Raw genomic sequence first — 14,476 nt, forward strand, 5'->3', positions numbered from 1 at the left:
AAAACTTTTACATGATTAACCACCATAATATTTCGGCCTATCTTGTAGGTAAGTTTTCCTTTTGCTCACAGAAGGTCACGATAATAAATTTCATGTATTTCATACACATATTCCTCAGGTTTCAAATGGAACAATTCAAATTCAGATTCCCTGATCTAAATGTATAGAAGAATGTTTTTCTAAAAGAAACTGGCAAAAGAAATAATGTTTTATTTTCATATCACTTTGTGTCTTGAAGACCTTTACACGCACAATTGTAGGCACGTTGTGGGGGCTCATAAGTGCTTGTTAAGTGCAGAGTGAGTGGCAATCCTGATTTTGTCATGAATAGGGCAGGTGGATAGTAAGTTTGACCCCAACTTTAAAAATGACAAACATCTGAGGAACAAGTAGGCAAAATGACCCCTGCCTAAGATGCACAGCTCCTAAGGACGGATCTGAGGTTGTCTTTGCAGATGCTGGGCATATATACACACACCACACAAAACTGGGATGTTTGTTCCCATGCCACTGTGCCATTGTCCTGCCTCATCCCTGTTTTATTCTAGTTAATGGTGAGAGCACATGAGCTGAAAATGCCATTACAATCTGTTTTCTAACTAAGAATTAACTGGACTGAACTGACCCCAAAGTCAGAAAAATTACTCCTAGGACCGGGGTCCACCTTCCTGAGAGCTGAACTTAAGGGTTCAGCTGACCCTGAAGGGCTGAAGAAGGGAAGGATAAGGTGTGTGGTCCGGGGACCCTCTTCTCTGTTGCAGCCTCTAGAAATGCCTTTACTCATCCTTCCCTCCTTTGCTTTCACTCTCTAAGGGCTGAGTCTCCCATCGCAAGAAAATTATAGAACATTTCTTTTGAAAACTGAACGCCTCTCGATTTTCTTCAATGTCTGGCCCTAGATAAAGGGGCATTTTGTCGCGCTGTCTGGGGGCTAATAGTGCCACGCTGGCTCCGTGACACATAGCTTGCAAAGGAGATGACATGTCCGAAAATACTCCCTCTCATCAAAGCCACAGCCACTGGCCAGCCTAGCTCCAGACTTTTCTCTGAAACCCGTGTACTCAGTCTAATGTCAGACATTATAGCTCAGAGAAGCTGGTTAAGAAAGAGAAGGGGGGCTCACTTTCAGCACTCCGCGAGGACACACCTCCGCATCAGCCACCACGGTCCCTCCCGCCGTGCAGATGTGCGGGCTGAGCTCCCGAGTCTCACGCAACGCACAGACCTGCGCGGGAGCGCGTCTTTGCCTCGTGGAGTCGGACGCTGTTCAGAAGAACCCATCCTCACACCAGTTAAAGTGAAGTGAACTGTCACACCACCAAGTGCACAGCCTCGGCGGCATTCTGCATAAGCATTTCCTGACCCGCGCTCCTCCGGAGAAGCAACTCCAAGGTGTGATCTGCCTACTTACCTGGCTCTCTCAGCCCAGGTCCCAGGCGGTGCCAAAGTCCAAAGTCAGAATCGCCCCTCACAGTCCCCGGGACAAAGCCGCTGACGCCATTGTCAGTAGGGGATTTGCATTTCTCCTCCCACTTGAGGCTTTCCTGTGCGTCAGTGGTAGAGTCTCTGGGACTTTACTTGAGTCGGTTCCCACCCACTCTCTATTCTAGAAATGCTAAAGAACAGAAACAATCAGGCTGGAGCCCCTCTGTAGGGCGCCCTCTCTTTATCTCCCCCCCTCTCCCCTCCCCGGCCGCCATCATTCCTGCGACTGCAGGTGGTCTCAGGGTGTCGGAGGTGAGTGAGTAGGTGGAGTTACGCGCATTCATTTTCCTCAGGGGGGTCCCATACATCTGAGACCCCCTGCAGACTTGTCTGGAGCTAAATTCCTGGCTTCCTGGCTTCCTCCTTTGAGGCTGCACACTCACCCTGGTGAGCCAGCCCCTGGGATGGAAGGGGTGCCAGGACTGAAATATCAAACTCCTAGACTTCACTGTGCTCCAATTCCAGCAGGGTCTGCTCACTAGGAAGAAGACAACCTCAGCAAAGGTTTGGGCCAGCTCCTGTGTGGGCCACTCACGCCCACCCTCACTAGTCCAGGATTCTCCTTCCCACTTGCCAGGTAGCCCTGTTCCTGGTCACCGTGGTATGCTTTTCTCCCTTTGTGACATGGGCCTATTCTAGAATCACAGAGCTGGAGGGAGCTTTGGTCTCATCTGATTCTAACACCTCTTTCATATCTGGAGAGACTGAGACCCAGAGAGGTGACAGGAGCTATTCAATGAGTTAGCTTCTGAGCCTGGATAAGAGGCCAGGGGTTCCATTCCCTCCTTGGTGGTCTTTTTATTTCATCTTCTCCAGGCTAGATGTTAACCCTCAGCACACACGAGTTCTATGAATGTTCAGGCAAATAAAGACAGAAATAAAGGAAGATAGACTGAACAAAGCAGAAAGAATGACTCGGTTTGCTTACGCCTGAGCCTACAGCAATACACCAGAGTAAAAGGCCTGCTTCCTCACTCCTGGACCAGCCATCACACATGTGCACTGCCCCGATGCTCCTCTCCCAGGTGACATTATCAGGTGCTTTAAATCCACTGCTCCTCTCCCTCCCTCATACACAAAAAGTCAACTCCAAAGTCATACTCTCTACATCACTCTACTCTGATCAGGTAGGCCTGGTCTTGGCTGCTTGCTTCCTGGGCAGTTTCTGGGAGCTTCTACTACTCTGTCTACACCCGAACAAAGTGCCTAATTGAGGGTATTCCAATGAGCTAAGGAGCAAAGTCTGGTTTGCTCTGGGGAAGCAGTCACTGCCTTTAGGAAAAAGTCCAAATTCTTGGTACTCGAAGTGCTGTACAGTTTGGTCCCAACCTATCCGGAAACTCCCCTCCCCCTCCTCCTCCCCCTACTCCCTACCCAGAAGCCTGAGATCTGAGGCAGACTAGTCTGTTCTGCTCCCTAGATTAACCTCTCCTATTTCTGTGTTGATTCAGTGTTGATTCTCCCTTCAGTGGCAGCTTCCTCCCCCAATTTGTGTAAATTTTTAAACATTTAATTTTAATTCCAGTGTAATTAACATACAGTGTTATATTAGTTTCAGGTGTTCCATAAAGCAATTCGGTGAGTCCATATATTACTCAGTGCTCATCAAGGTAAGTGTGCTTCCAACCCCTTTACCTATTCAACCATCCCCCCGCCCACCTCCCCTCTGGGAACCATCAACTTATTGTCTATAGTTGAGAGTCTGTTTTTTGGTTTGTCCTTTTTTTTTTTTTTTTTTTTTTAAGGTTCTGTCCCTGGTAAAGATTTCACTGTTGACCCCATCTCACAGCAATTTTCCCTTGCTCTGAATTCTCATCACACTTCTCATACAAACTAGCACTTTCCAAGAAAAAAATGAAATGCAAGCCACGTGTTTAAATTTTCTAGTAGCCACATTGAAAAAGGTAAAAGGAACAGGCAAAATTAATTTCAATCATGTAAATAATCCAATAATACAGAATATTAACATTTTTCAATATAAAAATATTAATGAGATACTTTGCATTCCTTATTTCATACTTAATCTCCAAAGTCTGGTGTGCAATTGACATTTTCAGGAAATCTCCATTTGGACAAGGCACACTTCAAGTGCTAGTCTCCATTTGGATAGCCTCATGTGGCTAGCGGCTACCCTATTGGACAGCGCAGATCTAGACCACTCATTTAACACTTTTCACTTCCTGCCTTTTACTGTTAGTCATATTGGTTTTGTGTGTCTTTATTCAACTGTTGAGTGCCTGCTATACAAAGCAGACTTTGTTCTCTTCTTCCTTTTAAGGACCTCACTCCAGGACTCCCTCAGCAGCTTTCAAACTGATCTTATGACACATTTATCCTCTTAAAATTGTTGACAACTCCAAAGAATTTCGGTGTTATTATTATGTATTAAAGTCCTATTTACTGTATTAAAATTTAACCTGAGAATAAAATTAAAATGTTTATTCGTGGGAAATTATAATCATAAACCCATTATGTGTTAAACTTCTTTAAATATTTATTTATTTATTTATTTATTTATTTATTTATTTAGATTGGGGGAAGGGCAGAGAAAGAGGGAGAGAGAGAATCCCAAACAGGCTCTATGCAGTCAGCGCAGAGCCAGATGTGTGTCTCCATCCCATGAACCATGAGACCATGACCTGAGCCGAAAACAAGAGTCAGACTCTTAACTGACTGAGCCACCCAGGCTCCTGTGTTAAACGTTTTTAAAATTAAAAACAAGTATATTTCCAATATAAAAAAAAATTAGTGAGGGGGCACCTGGCTGGCTGGGTCAGTGGAGCATGCAATTTGTTGATCTCGGGGTTGTGTGTTTGAGCCCCATGTTCGGTGTAGAGATTACTTAAAAGTAAATCTTTAAGGGATCCCTGGGTGGTTCAGTCATTGACTGAAGTCATCTGACTTCAACTCAGGTCATGATTTCACAGTTCATGAGTTCGAGCCCTACATCTGGCTCACTGCTGTCAGCTCAGAGCCTGCTTCGGATCCTCTGTCCCCCTCTGTCAGCCTTTCCCCTGCTTGTTCTCTCTCTCTCAAAATAAAATAAACATTTAAAAATATTTAAAAAAAATAAAATCTTTAAAAAAAGTAGTGAGAACGAGTGGCATTGATTTACATTTTGAAAATCTGTAATGTACGGCTTGAGAAAAGACTGGATTCTTATATCTGCTTTTGCATTTTATCTTTTGCAAGATATTGTTTTGGTTGATGTATTTGAAGAAAAACTGGACTCGCACAGTTACGTAATTGGAAAAGGAAGAGCATTTTAATAGCCTTTTCAGATAAGCCTTCTTTGATGCCACAAAACTCAACAAGTAGTAATTTTTTAAGGATTGGTTGCACTGTGGGATGTGAAACTCTATCGACCAACTTTACATATACTGTTACGTGAAAATCTGTTAATATATCTTCTAGTTCAAATAGAACTTTACTCACACATGATTTTGTAATATCACACATTAGTTATTTGGAAAACATGAGTCCACTAAATTACACATCCTGTAAATGCTGACACACTTCATCATACAAATCAAAATCATATTAGCTAATACCACCACTGATCTCATTAGAAAAGTATTATTTATTTTTGAGGGAGAGAGAGAAAGCACGCGCCTGTGCATGCACAAGTAGGGGAAGGGCAGAGAGAGAGAGAGAGAGAGGGAGACACAGAATCCAAAGCAGGTTACAGGCTCCGAACCCGTAAACTGTGGGATCGTGACCTGAGCTGAAGTCGGATGCTCAACCGACTGAGCCACCCAGGTGCCCCTGGAAAGGCATTTTTAAGTATTTGGAAGTTGTAAGGTTCATAGCAAGGATACAAGTTTTCCAAATTCTAGTTTTTGCTTGAGAACTCTAATTTTATTATTGGAAACAGACATTGCCAATTGTTTTCCCTGAAATGATGGTCACACTTTGTTCATTTTCAGGATAACGTCTTCCAAATACCCTAGTTTGAACAACCACTTGTCAAGTCATTCTTCCAAGTAGAAATGATGTTCTACGACAATCACACAAGTGCTTTTCCTTGAGATGATCATCATGCCTTAACATGTGTACTTCTCATTCTATGACAGAATATTAAGGAGACATTAATTTAAAATTTAATAAAATTAATTTTCCCACTTCACTGAGAACATTATTAAGTCAAACTGGTATTTAAACATTTTTAAGTGTTTGGTGCTAAAGAGTACAATGACTTCTAGAATAATACGGCATCACTGCCTTGGTTCATGCTAAGGCACTGGCATTACCCACCATTGCTTTGGTACCATTAGTGCCAATGTCAACAGAGTGAAAAAGCAAAACATTATTGTTATAAAAAGTTTTATTTTCAGATTTCTTTAAAAAAAAAAGTCTTAGGACCTACGCCCGGGAGTCCACAAGACAACATTTTTGAAACCTCTCCTCTGCCCACCGTATCCTATCTACCATAGTCAGTTTACCCAGTAGTATATTATGAGGGAATCTGCCCAGATGAACGCTTTATTTCTTGGTTAAAGCATCTGCCTTAAACCTCTGTCTGCCTTCCTGTCTCATGAACTGAGCCAGGCTTCTGAGAACAGATTCTTGATGTCTACTTCTTTCTTAGAATCAAGTCTAAATAGCCACGTCACAGTATTTTGGCCCTACATCTACCCTGGCTTCATCATTCCCAGAGAGCCGGGGAAGAGAAAGAAAACCAAACAAAAGCACCCTAAACTGAAATCCCTAGTTTACCAAACTCAAAGGCCACCACAGATTCCACTCCCCCATATAACTGATGCCTCAATTGTCCTACTTAGAAGCCCCACTTCTAATTTTTTTCTTGCCCCATCTTAACAAGGAGATATCAGATTATACACTTGCAGAAAAATAGATTCTAGTTCTGATTGTGCCACTTCCGAGCTGTACAAAGTCAGATCAGCTACCTAATGTCTCTGAGCCCCAAACTCTCTGTAAAAATGGGGATATTACATCCCACATGGAATTGCTGGGAAGATTCAAAGATCTAATAGAAAGAATGAGATGAGAGAAAACACTCAACAATAGCTACTATTAATAGAATAATAATAACCAAGTTGTGAGGAACTTCGAAAGTTATTAGGTTAAGCCTCCTCCTTCCCTTCTCTCCTACTGTATAGATGGGGTTTCAAATGGAGATGAAGAGAGATCAGGTGAGGTGGGCAGGTTCACATGCGTGTATCAGAGTCAGAGAGAATTCAGCCAGTTCTTCTTGACTGCTTTTTCTACCATGTTTAAGTAGAGCTGCTTGTTTAGGAGTTAGCAAGAGAAGAGAAGGTGATATCACTGTCCCTGCTGCAAGTTATAACCCAGATCCACCTTCTCCCAATTTTTGTACAAAGAATAAAACATTTGTTGGTTTTCATTTTTGTGGAAGCACCTTCCCTGTCCTGCCCAAGCTTCTCTAACGTGTCCTAGGAAAACCAGTGTGAGTTAGAGTTTGATGTTGGAGAGAGGGCACATGGCCATACAGAAGGACATACTGAGTCTTCAAATCAGTGGTACAGCAAAGATAACTGGGACAAGGCAGTCTGGTGTGTCTTACCAGCTCATCTGTATGCAGTTTCCTCAAGCTCCATCAGAATAGGGACAACGTCTCTCATACAAAAGACTTTAAATACCTATCCTCTTAGTTTGCTCAAGTCCAGTTTCCAATGACTGTGCTCTCCCTCTACTGCCATCTCAGGAGCATTACAATTTATAAAGGACAACATTCTTTCCAATAATAATAGGACTTTTTCAGCTATAACTCCATGCAAGACAAAGTGCTGAGATTTACATGCATAATTTACCCAATTGTCAAATGCCCCATAGTATTAAGTATCATTCTTATTTCCAATTGACAAAGAAATTAGGCTTAATGAGGCTCAAGGACCTGGTCAACGGTAATCAGATGGTAAGGTGTGGGTTCTGGAGTCAAACTTAGGATTCTCTGGCTCCAGAAACATTTGTGACCATTTGTCTTTGCTAAAAATCTTATCTGCTCGTACAAGAAAAGTAATAAATTTCTCAGAAACCTATTGAGGAAGTTAGTTGAAGGATCTAAACACAAGTTCCAAAATAGAGAGGCTCATTGTAAAGGCTATTAATTAAAGATGAGGCATATTCTCTGATTTTCCAGCTTTCCCTGGGAACATATGGACAGTTAGCCATGCATTTAAAAGTCCTGGGTGTGTCAGGATGGTGGCCACATTGCCAACAGAGTTCCAAATCATTTAGCAAATTATGTGGCTCTATAACATCTTGTTTCTATTGTACATAAGGTGACTGTTTCTGCTGAGTCACAAATTAGAAAATGAGGTCCAACAGAAGGCTAGGATATTTGAAGTATAGACTCGTCCAAAAAAAATTCCATGTTTCTGGTCAGTTAAATAACCCTTAACTGCCCTATTCCATTTAATGTATTTTTCATGTATTGGTCTCTCTCAGAATTGAATATTTAGAGCATCAGACCTAAATGTAATTTTTCTTTGTATTACAGTGCCTGGCATAGAGCAGCTATTTAAGAAATATTTACTGAACTGACAGAGGGCTGAAGGAGTGCCCCTTTACCTTCGTCGGTCCTGAGGAGGGCTTTTTCAGAAGACTTGCCTCGTCCAGGCACTTCATTCTCACTAAGGTTGTCACTACCCTTGATAGTTATAATAATATCTCACATTTATAGGTTTATAAATGGTTATATAAAGTTTATATTATGATTTGATGTACATCAATTCTGTCTAAACACCAAGTTGAAGAGGGTAGAGGAGGTTATTTTTCCATCTCTCTCTCAAATATTTTCGGGAGAGGACTATCTTTGCTTAGGAAGATAATTTGGTTAAGCTGCTTGGGATAGTAAGAAAAAGTGAAAAAGACAGCTAAATATGCTCTATTTAAAGACAAATAGAAACTGGGAATGTGGAGCAGATAGCAGAGAAAAGAAGAAAGGAAGGAAAAGAAAAAGATACAAAGGGAGCTAAAGAGGAGGAGAGAGTGGGAGAGATAAGAAAACATGGCACAAAACTTGCAAAGAATGAAGGGGCTCAGTATAAAATCTCTGCTGGTGCAATCTAATGACATGTCTAATGATTTATATCAAATTACATTCTGTCTTTGTTGCATACTTCCTCCTCCCTCCTCAGTCTTCAAGAATGACTGGTATGGTTTTTACTGTGGTCATATTGAAGGAAATGAAAGAAAGAAAGGAGTATTAAAAAGAGGTGTGGTATATCTTTCCATTTACATAAGTCTTATTTGTTTTTTTTCATTAATGTTTTGTATAAAAATCCTAAACAGTTTTTGTTAGATTTATATCAAATTACTTTTTATGGCTTTTAAAATTTCAAATTCCAGTTGTTCATTGCAACTAATTTTTGCATACTGACAGTGTATCCTGTGACCTTGCTAAACTCCTCTATTAGTTACAGAATGTTTTTGTAGATTCTTTGGAATTGTCAGCATACACAATCACATTATCTGTGAATAAAGACTGTTTTTTTCCCCTTTGTAATCTGTATGTCCTTCATTTATTTTTCTTGTCTTATTACCTTATCTAGTACTTCCAGTGCATTGTCAAATAGGAGTGATGAGAGAAGACATCTTTGACTTGTCCTTGATCTTTGGAGGAAGTCATTCAGTCTCTTACCATGAAGTATGTTAACTGTAAGTTTTTCAAATATACCCTTTAATATATTAAGGGTATAAGGTTAAGGAGTTCACTTCTATTCCTTGTTTGTTTTTGTTTTTGTTTTTTTCTTTTGATAATTTTTTTCATGAATGAATGTGGAAATAGAGGGATTTTTTTGCATCTGTTGATATGACCATATGTATTTTTTCTTGTTTAGTCTGGTAGTCTGATGAATTACATTCATTTTCAAATGTTAAACTAGTCTCAGTTTCTTGGAATAAACCCCATTTTGTTGTGATGTATATTCCTTTGTATATATTGCCAGATTTAATTTGCTATTATTTTACAAGGATTTTCAGCTCTATTTTTATGAGATATTGGTCCATAACTTTCTTTTCTTATAATGTCTGTGTTTTATTTCATTATTAAAGTAATACTGGTCTCAGAATAGGTTAAGAAGTGTTTCCTCCTCTTCAATTTTCTAGAAGAGATTATGTAGAGTTTGTATTATTTCTTCCTTAAATTTGAACCATAGATCATGACCTGAGCTGAAGTTGGATACTTAACCAACTGAACCACCCAGGTGTCCCCTATTTCTTACTAAAATTTGAAAGAATTCACCAATAAAACTATGTCTCCCTGGAATTTTCTTAGTGGAAAATTTTTACTCCACAAGTTCAATTTCTTTTTTTCTTATTGAGGTATAGCTGGCATATAGCATTATATTAGTTTCAGGTGTACAACATAATGATTTGATATTTGTATATATTGCTAAACAATCATCACAATAAGTTTGGTTAACATTCATCCCCATGAATAGTTACAATTTTTTTTTCTTGCAATGAGGACTTTTAGGATCTACCCTCTCAATTTCTGTATTAGACATAAAACTGTTCTGGATACCTAGTTTGTATCATTCAAAGAATTTGTTCATCTGTTATATTTGTAGGCATAAAGTTGTTAAAAATATTCTCTTCTTATTATTTTAATTATGATCTATAGTAATGTCACCTCTCTCAATCCTGATATTGGTAATTTGTATCTTTTCTTTTTTCCAGGACAATCTGACTAGAAGTTTATCAATTTTATTGATCTGAAAAAACAAGCTTTAGGTTTCATTGATTCTCTATATTGCTTTTCTGCTTTCTGCTTCATTGATTTCTGCTCTTGCCTTTATTATTTCCTTCTGCTAACTTTGGTTTCAATTTGCTTTTCTTTTTCGTGTGTCTTAAGGTAGAAGCTTAGGTCATTGATTTTTCTAAGATAAACATATATGTTTCCCCTTTCCCATTGCTTTAGCTGTATCCCACAAACTTTGATATATTATAGTTTAATTCTCATTTTGTTCAAAATACTTTCTAATTTCCCTGTGATTTCTTCTATGATGTATGCATTTGTTTTGTTTTGCTTTAGATCTGTGTCATTTAGTTTCCAAATATTTGGAGACTTTTCTAGATATCTTTTTATTATTTATTTTAACTTAATTCCATTGTGGTTAGGGAATTTTTTTAACTTGAGTTATTTTAAATTTATTGATTCTTTTTTTTTAGTGACATAATATGGCCTATCTTGGTCAATGTTTAGGGTTCACTTAAAAGAATGTGTTCTCTGTAGCTGTTGGGAGGAGTGTTCTGTCAATATCCATTAGGTAAAGTTGGTTGATAGTGGTATTCAACTCTTGTATTTCACTCCAGATTTTCAGCCTATTTCTTCAGTTGTTATTATCAGAGGAGTGTCAAAATCTTCAGCCATAATTCTGCATTTTCCTCCAGTTCTGTCACATTTTGTTTCATGTATTCTGAGGCTTTATGTTTAGGTGCATAAACATTTAGGATTCTCTTGCCCAATTGATGATTTTTCCCTTCATGATTATGAAATGACCCTTTTTATCTGGGATAAATATTTTTTGCTCTGAAGTTGACTTCATTTTATATTTATATATCCACTTCAGCTTTCTTTGATTCATGTCAGAATGGTATATTCGTTTCCAGATATTTTAACGTATTTATTTTATATTCGAAGTGGGCTTCCCATTGGTAGCGAATAATTGGTCTTGCTTTTTTACTCAATTTGACAATTTCCCCGCTCTGCCTGTCGATAGCATGTACTAAGCGCTGCGTGAGCTAAGTTGTTCCCCCCACTCTTCTCGAGTGGTTTTATTCCCCTAACTGTGGGTAGTTCCCTCACACACATGCACTGATCAGTAACTGAAGAATCAAGGGGAGTGTTCAGCAGTCTCCTATCTGGTGCTCTGCCCTGTGAATTTTGGCCATCTTGGTCTCCCCAAATTCTCAACTCTGTCTTCTCATCTTGGGAGACTGCCAGGGTCTGTTTGAGTTCCCGCTTTCTGTGTTGCATCCTGGAAACGTTCTCCAGAAAATAAGATGGAGCAGAAAGATGTCTCATTTCTTCGCTTCTTCCAGGGATCATTCTCTTGCACTGCTTCTGTTTGCCAATGCCTGAAAACCCATTGTTTCGTATGTGTATTTTTTCTTTTTCTGTTAAGGGAGGAGGATAAACCGACCCCTGGAAGGGCTGCCAGATTTAATAAAACAAGACTCTCAGTTAAATCTGAATGTCAAATCAACAGCAAGTACTTGTTTAGTATATGTATGACCCATAGTTATAGTATAAGTATGCCTGAAATTCAAATTTAATGGGTCTTCTTGGATTTTATCTGGCAACCCTAATCCCTGTTCAATCCATCATGTTCAAAGCAGAAGTCCCCAGATGCTCTTTTAAGTGCCAGAGCTATATACTTGTTTGGAAATCCATTCAATTCAGTATGAAATATTTACTGAACTGCTACAGTGTGCTTATCACAATGAGAATGATTCTAGGTCAGAATCTTCTTGAAGATACATCACATTGGCAGAGAAGACAAAATAAGGATATGAAACTATAAGTGCTCAGTTGACCTACAGTACTAAGCACAAATGTCACAGGAATTCAGAAACGTTAAAGGCTAAAATGAACTGAAGAAGTCCGAAAATACGGAGATGTGGTTAACAGAAAGAGTGAAGAATTAAAGAATTGTATTCGGTCAGGGGAAAGGGCAAGGATGTGCTACCTGCCTAAAGAAGGTAAGACTGGCAGCCTTCCAGAGAGTGAGGAAAATAACCTGAACAAAAGATGCTTTGGGCAAGTCATGATAAACAAGGTTAATTGGTACCAGGACATTTAGGAACAGTTGTTCGGTTTGTTCATTGCAAGGGAGCCTGGTTGGGAGGATGAGTGAGGACTGAAGTCTGAACTGCTCCAGTTCCCAGGACATGAGCCTCTATGCAGGGCCTCATCCAATGAGAGAAAGGGACGCTTTTTTCTTTTTTTAAATTTTTTTTTTCAACGTTTATTTATTTTTGGGACAGAGAGAGACAGAGCATGAACGGGGGAGGGGCAGAGAGAGAGGGAGACACAGAATCGGAAACAGGCTCCAGGCTCCGAGCCATCAGCCCAGAGCCTGACGCGGGGCTCGAACTCACGGACCGTGAGATCGTGACCTGGCTGAAGTCGGACGCTTAACCGACTGCGCCACCCAGGCACCCCATGGGACGCTTTTTTCTAATGCTAAGCTGCTTTGTGGGACATTTAAGGTTCCCTAGGTGGGAACTTCAGTATCTCCCTTCTGAGTAGTCACAGTACGTCTATACCTGTGATCCAGATTCTCCCATGTTGGAATCACTGTGAGGAAAAGTGGGTGGAGATGTTACAAGGTGCAGCATCTCTGAGCTACAAACATTGTTCTACTGGGCTACTGTGGAATAAAAAGAGTGGGAAGGGACAAAATGAAATTTAATTTCATAGTTTGAAGGAGCAAAGTAGGTAAGCAAGATTGGAGCTGATAGGGTTTTGGATAGAACCCCTCTGAAGTTCAATATCAGCGCTGTGTAGTCTGTCTATTAGCAGAAGGTTATCCAATGAAGAATGGCCCTAAATTCAGTGTTGTAAATTCAAAGGCCTCCTGGAACAGGTAGTTAATGGACTTGTGGAGAACCTTTCTAACAGGCACCTGAAAATCTTTTTTCTCTGGAAAATCTTTCAGGAGGAGCTGCAAATCAAGACTTTTAGGGAAAATGGAATCTCAATTTTGGCATAATATTTAAAATATATACCTCTCTATGTATATCTCACAAAGCACAGTGTAGACTTACACTGTTCCAAACAGATAATGCAGATCTGTAGACGTGAATGTTACTGGTGCACTTTCTCTGTTCTAAAGCAGTATTTCCGGGGAGCCTGGGTGGCTCAGTCCATTGAGCATCCAACTCTCGATTTCGGCTCAGGTCATGACCCCAGGGTCATGAGATCAAGCCCTGCGTCTGGCTCCACACTGAGCTTAGAGCCTAAGAGTCTCTCTCTCTCTCTTTCTCTATCCATCTCTCCCCCCTTCTCTCTTTCAAATAAAATAAATAAATAAACAAAAAATAAAATAAAAATAAAGCTGTGTTTCCTAGCTCTAACCATGGTACACACTAGCTCCATGACCTCCCCCAAAAAAGAAGAGAAAGAGAAGGGGGAAACAGAGGAGAACCAAGGCAGACATTACTCTATATATCAAGACAGGATGAATGCAAATATTTTGGAAGCCGTAAACCACAACAACTACTTCCTTTTCTCTCCTCATTTCATCAGTTTGATCTTAAAAGGATGAGGCAACCCAATGCAGACTTAACTGGTTGGAACAATAGGCTCATGTTCAGTTTTATCACCCACATTTCATACTAGTATCCCTGTCTGGAAACTCTGAGGGTTTTTATTACTCATCTCTACGGAAAAAGCCTCTATAAGATCTTCACCAGCTTGGAAGTCCTTGCTACAAGAAAAAAAAAAAAATCCCCAAAGCAAATAACCACCTGTAACAAATAAATGATTTGTGAAAAAAATGTCATTGGAAGGGTGAATCATTCTTTCTTACATATATAGAAATTATCAAGGACTGTGCAGTCAAAAATGAAGAATTGCTGGGGCTCCGGGGTTGCTTAGTCAGTTAAGTGCCTGACCGGCTCAGGTCATGATGTCACGGTTCGTGGGTTTGAGCCCCGAGTCAGGCTGTGTGCTGACAGCTTAGAGCCTGGAGCCTGCTTCAGATTCTTTGTCTCCCTCTCTCTGCCCCTCCCCAACTCACGCTGTCTTTCTCTGTCTCAAAAAAATAAACATTTGAAAAAATTTTGTAAAAAGTGAAGAATTGCTATCTTCTTTCTCTGAAGAATTGTTCGACTTCTCAAATCGTTGCTGATGAGGGGGCAATAAATGCATGTCTTACCTTTTCGGCTACTGCCTGGGTCGATCCTTCTGTGTGGACTACCAAGTTCCTGCTTAGTTTTATACTCTATTAGAGCAAAGGGGGAAAATCTAACACAAAACTAACAACACAGTTTTTTTTTT

The 14,476-nt window shown here is 40.0% G+C and overlaps 1 protein-coding gene and 1 long non-coding RNA gene across 9 annotated transcripts in view; one reads left to right on the forward strand and one right to left on the reverse strand.

Moving 5' to 3' along the window:
- The window catches only part of STAT4 (signal transducer and activator of transcription 4), a 118,798-nt gene that overhangs the window by 90,780 nt on the left and 13,542 nt on the right, over positions 1–14,476 (reverse strand). The window contains exons 1-2 of one of the 8 annotated variants that reach the window (XM_040475685.1): positions 1,869–2,071; positions 1,412–1,615 (exon numbers count right to left, since the gene is read on the reverse strand). The exons of 6 other annotated variants lie outside the window; for them this stretch is intronic. The gene's annotated coding sequence lies outside the window, so the exon portion shown is untranslated. Of the gene's footprint in view, positions 1–1,411; positions 1,616–1,868; positions 2,072–14,476 lie in introns of those variants that run through there. One more of the 8 variants, XM_040475687.1, reaches the window with a different exon arrangement.
- On the forward strand, positions 2,186–8,684 carry LOC121030841 (uncharacterized). The gene is made up of 4 exons (XR_005790437.1): positions 2,186–2,523; positions 3,038–3,095; positions 7,967–8,104; positions 8,607–8,684. It is a non-coding gene; the product is annotated as an uncharacterized LOC121030841 (long non-coding RNA).

The sequence above is a fragment of the Herpailurus yagouaroundi genome, unplaced genomic scaffold, assembly GCF_014898765.1.
Source record: "Herpailurus yagouaroundi ecotype Mexico unplaced genomic scaffold, PumYag 140, whole genome shotgun sequence".
NCBI classification, from domain to species: domain Eukaryota; kingdom Metazoa; phylum Chordata; class Mammalia; order Carnivora; family Felidae; genus Herpailurus; species Herpailurus yagouaroundi.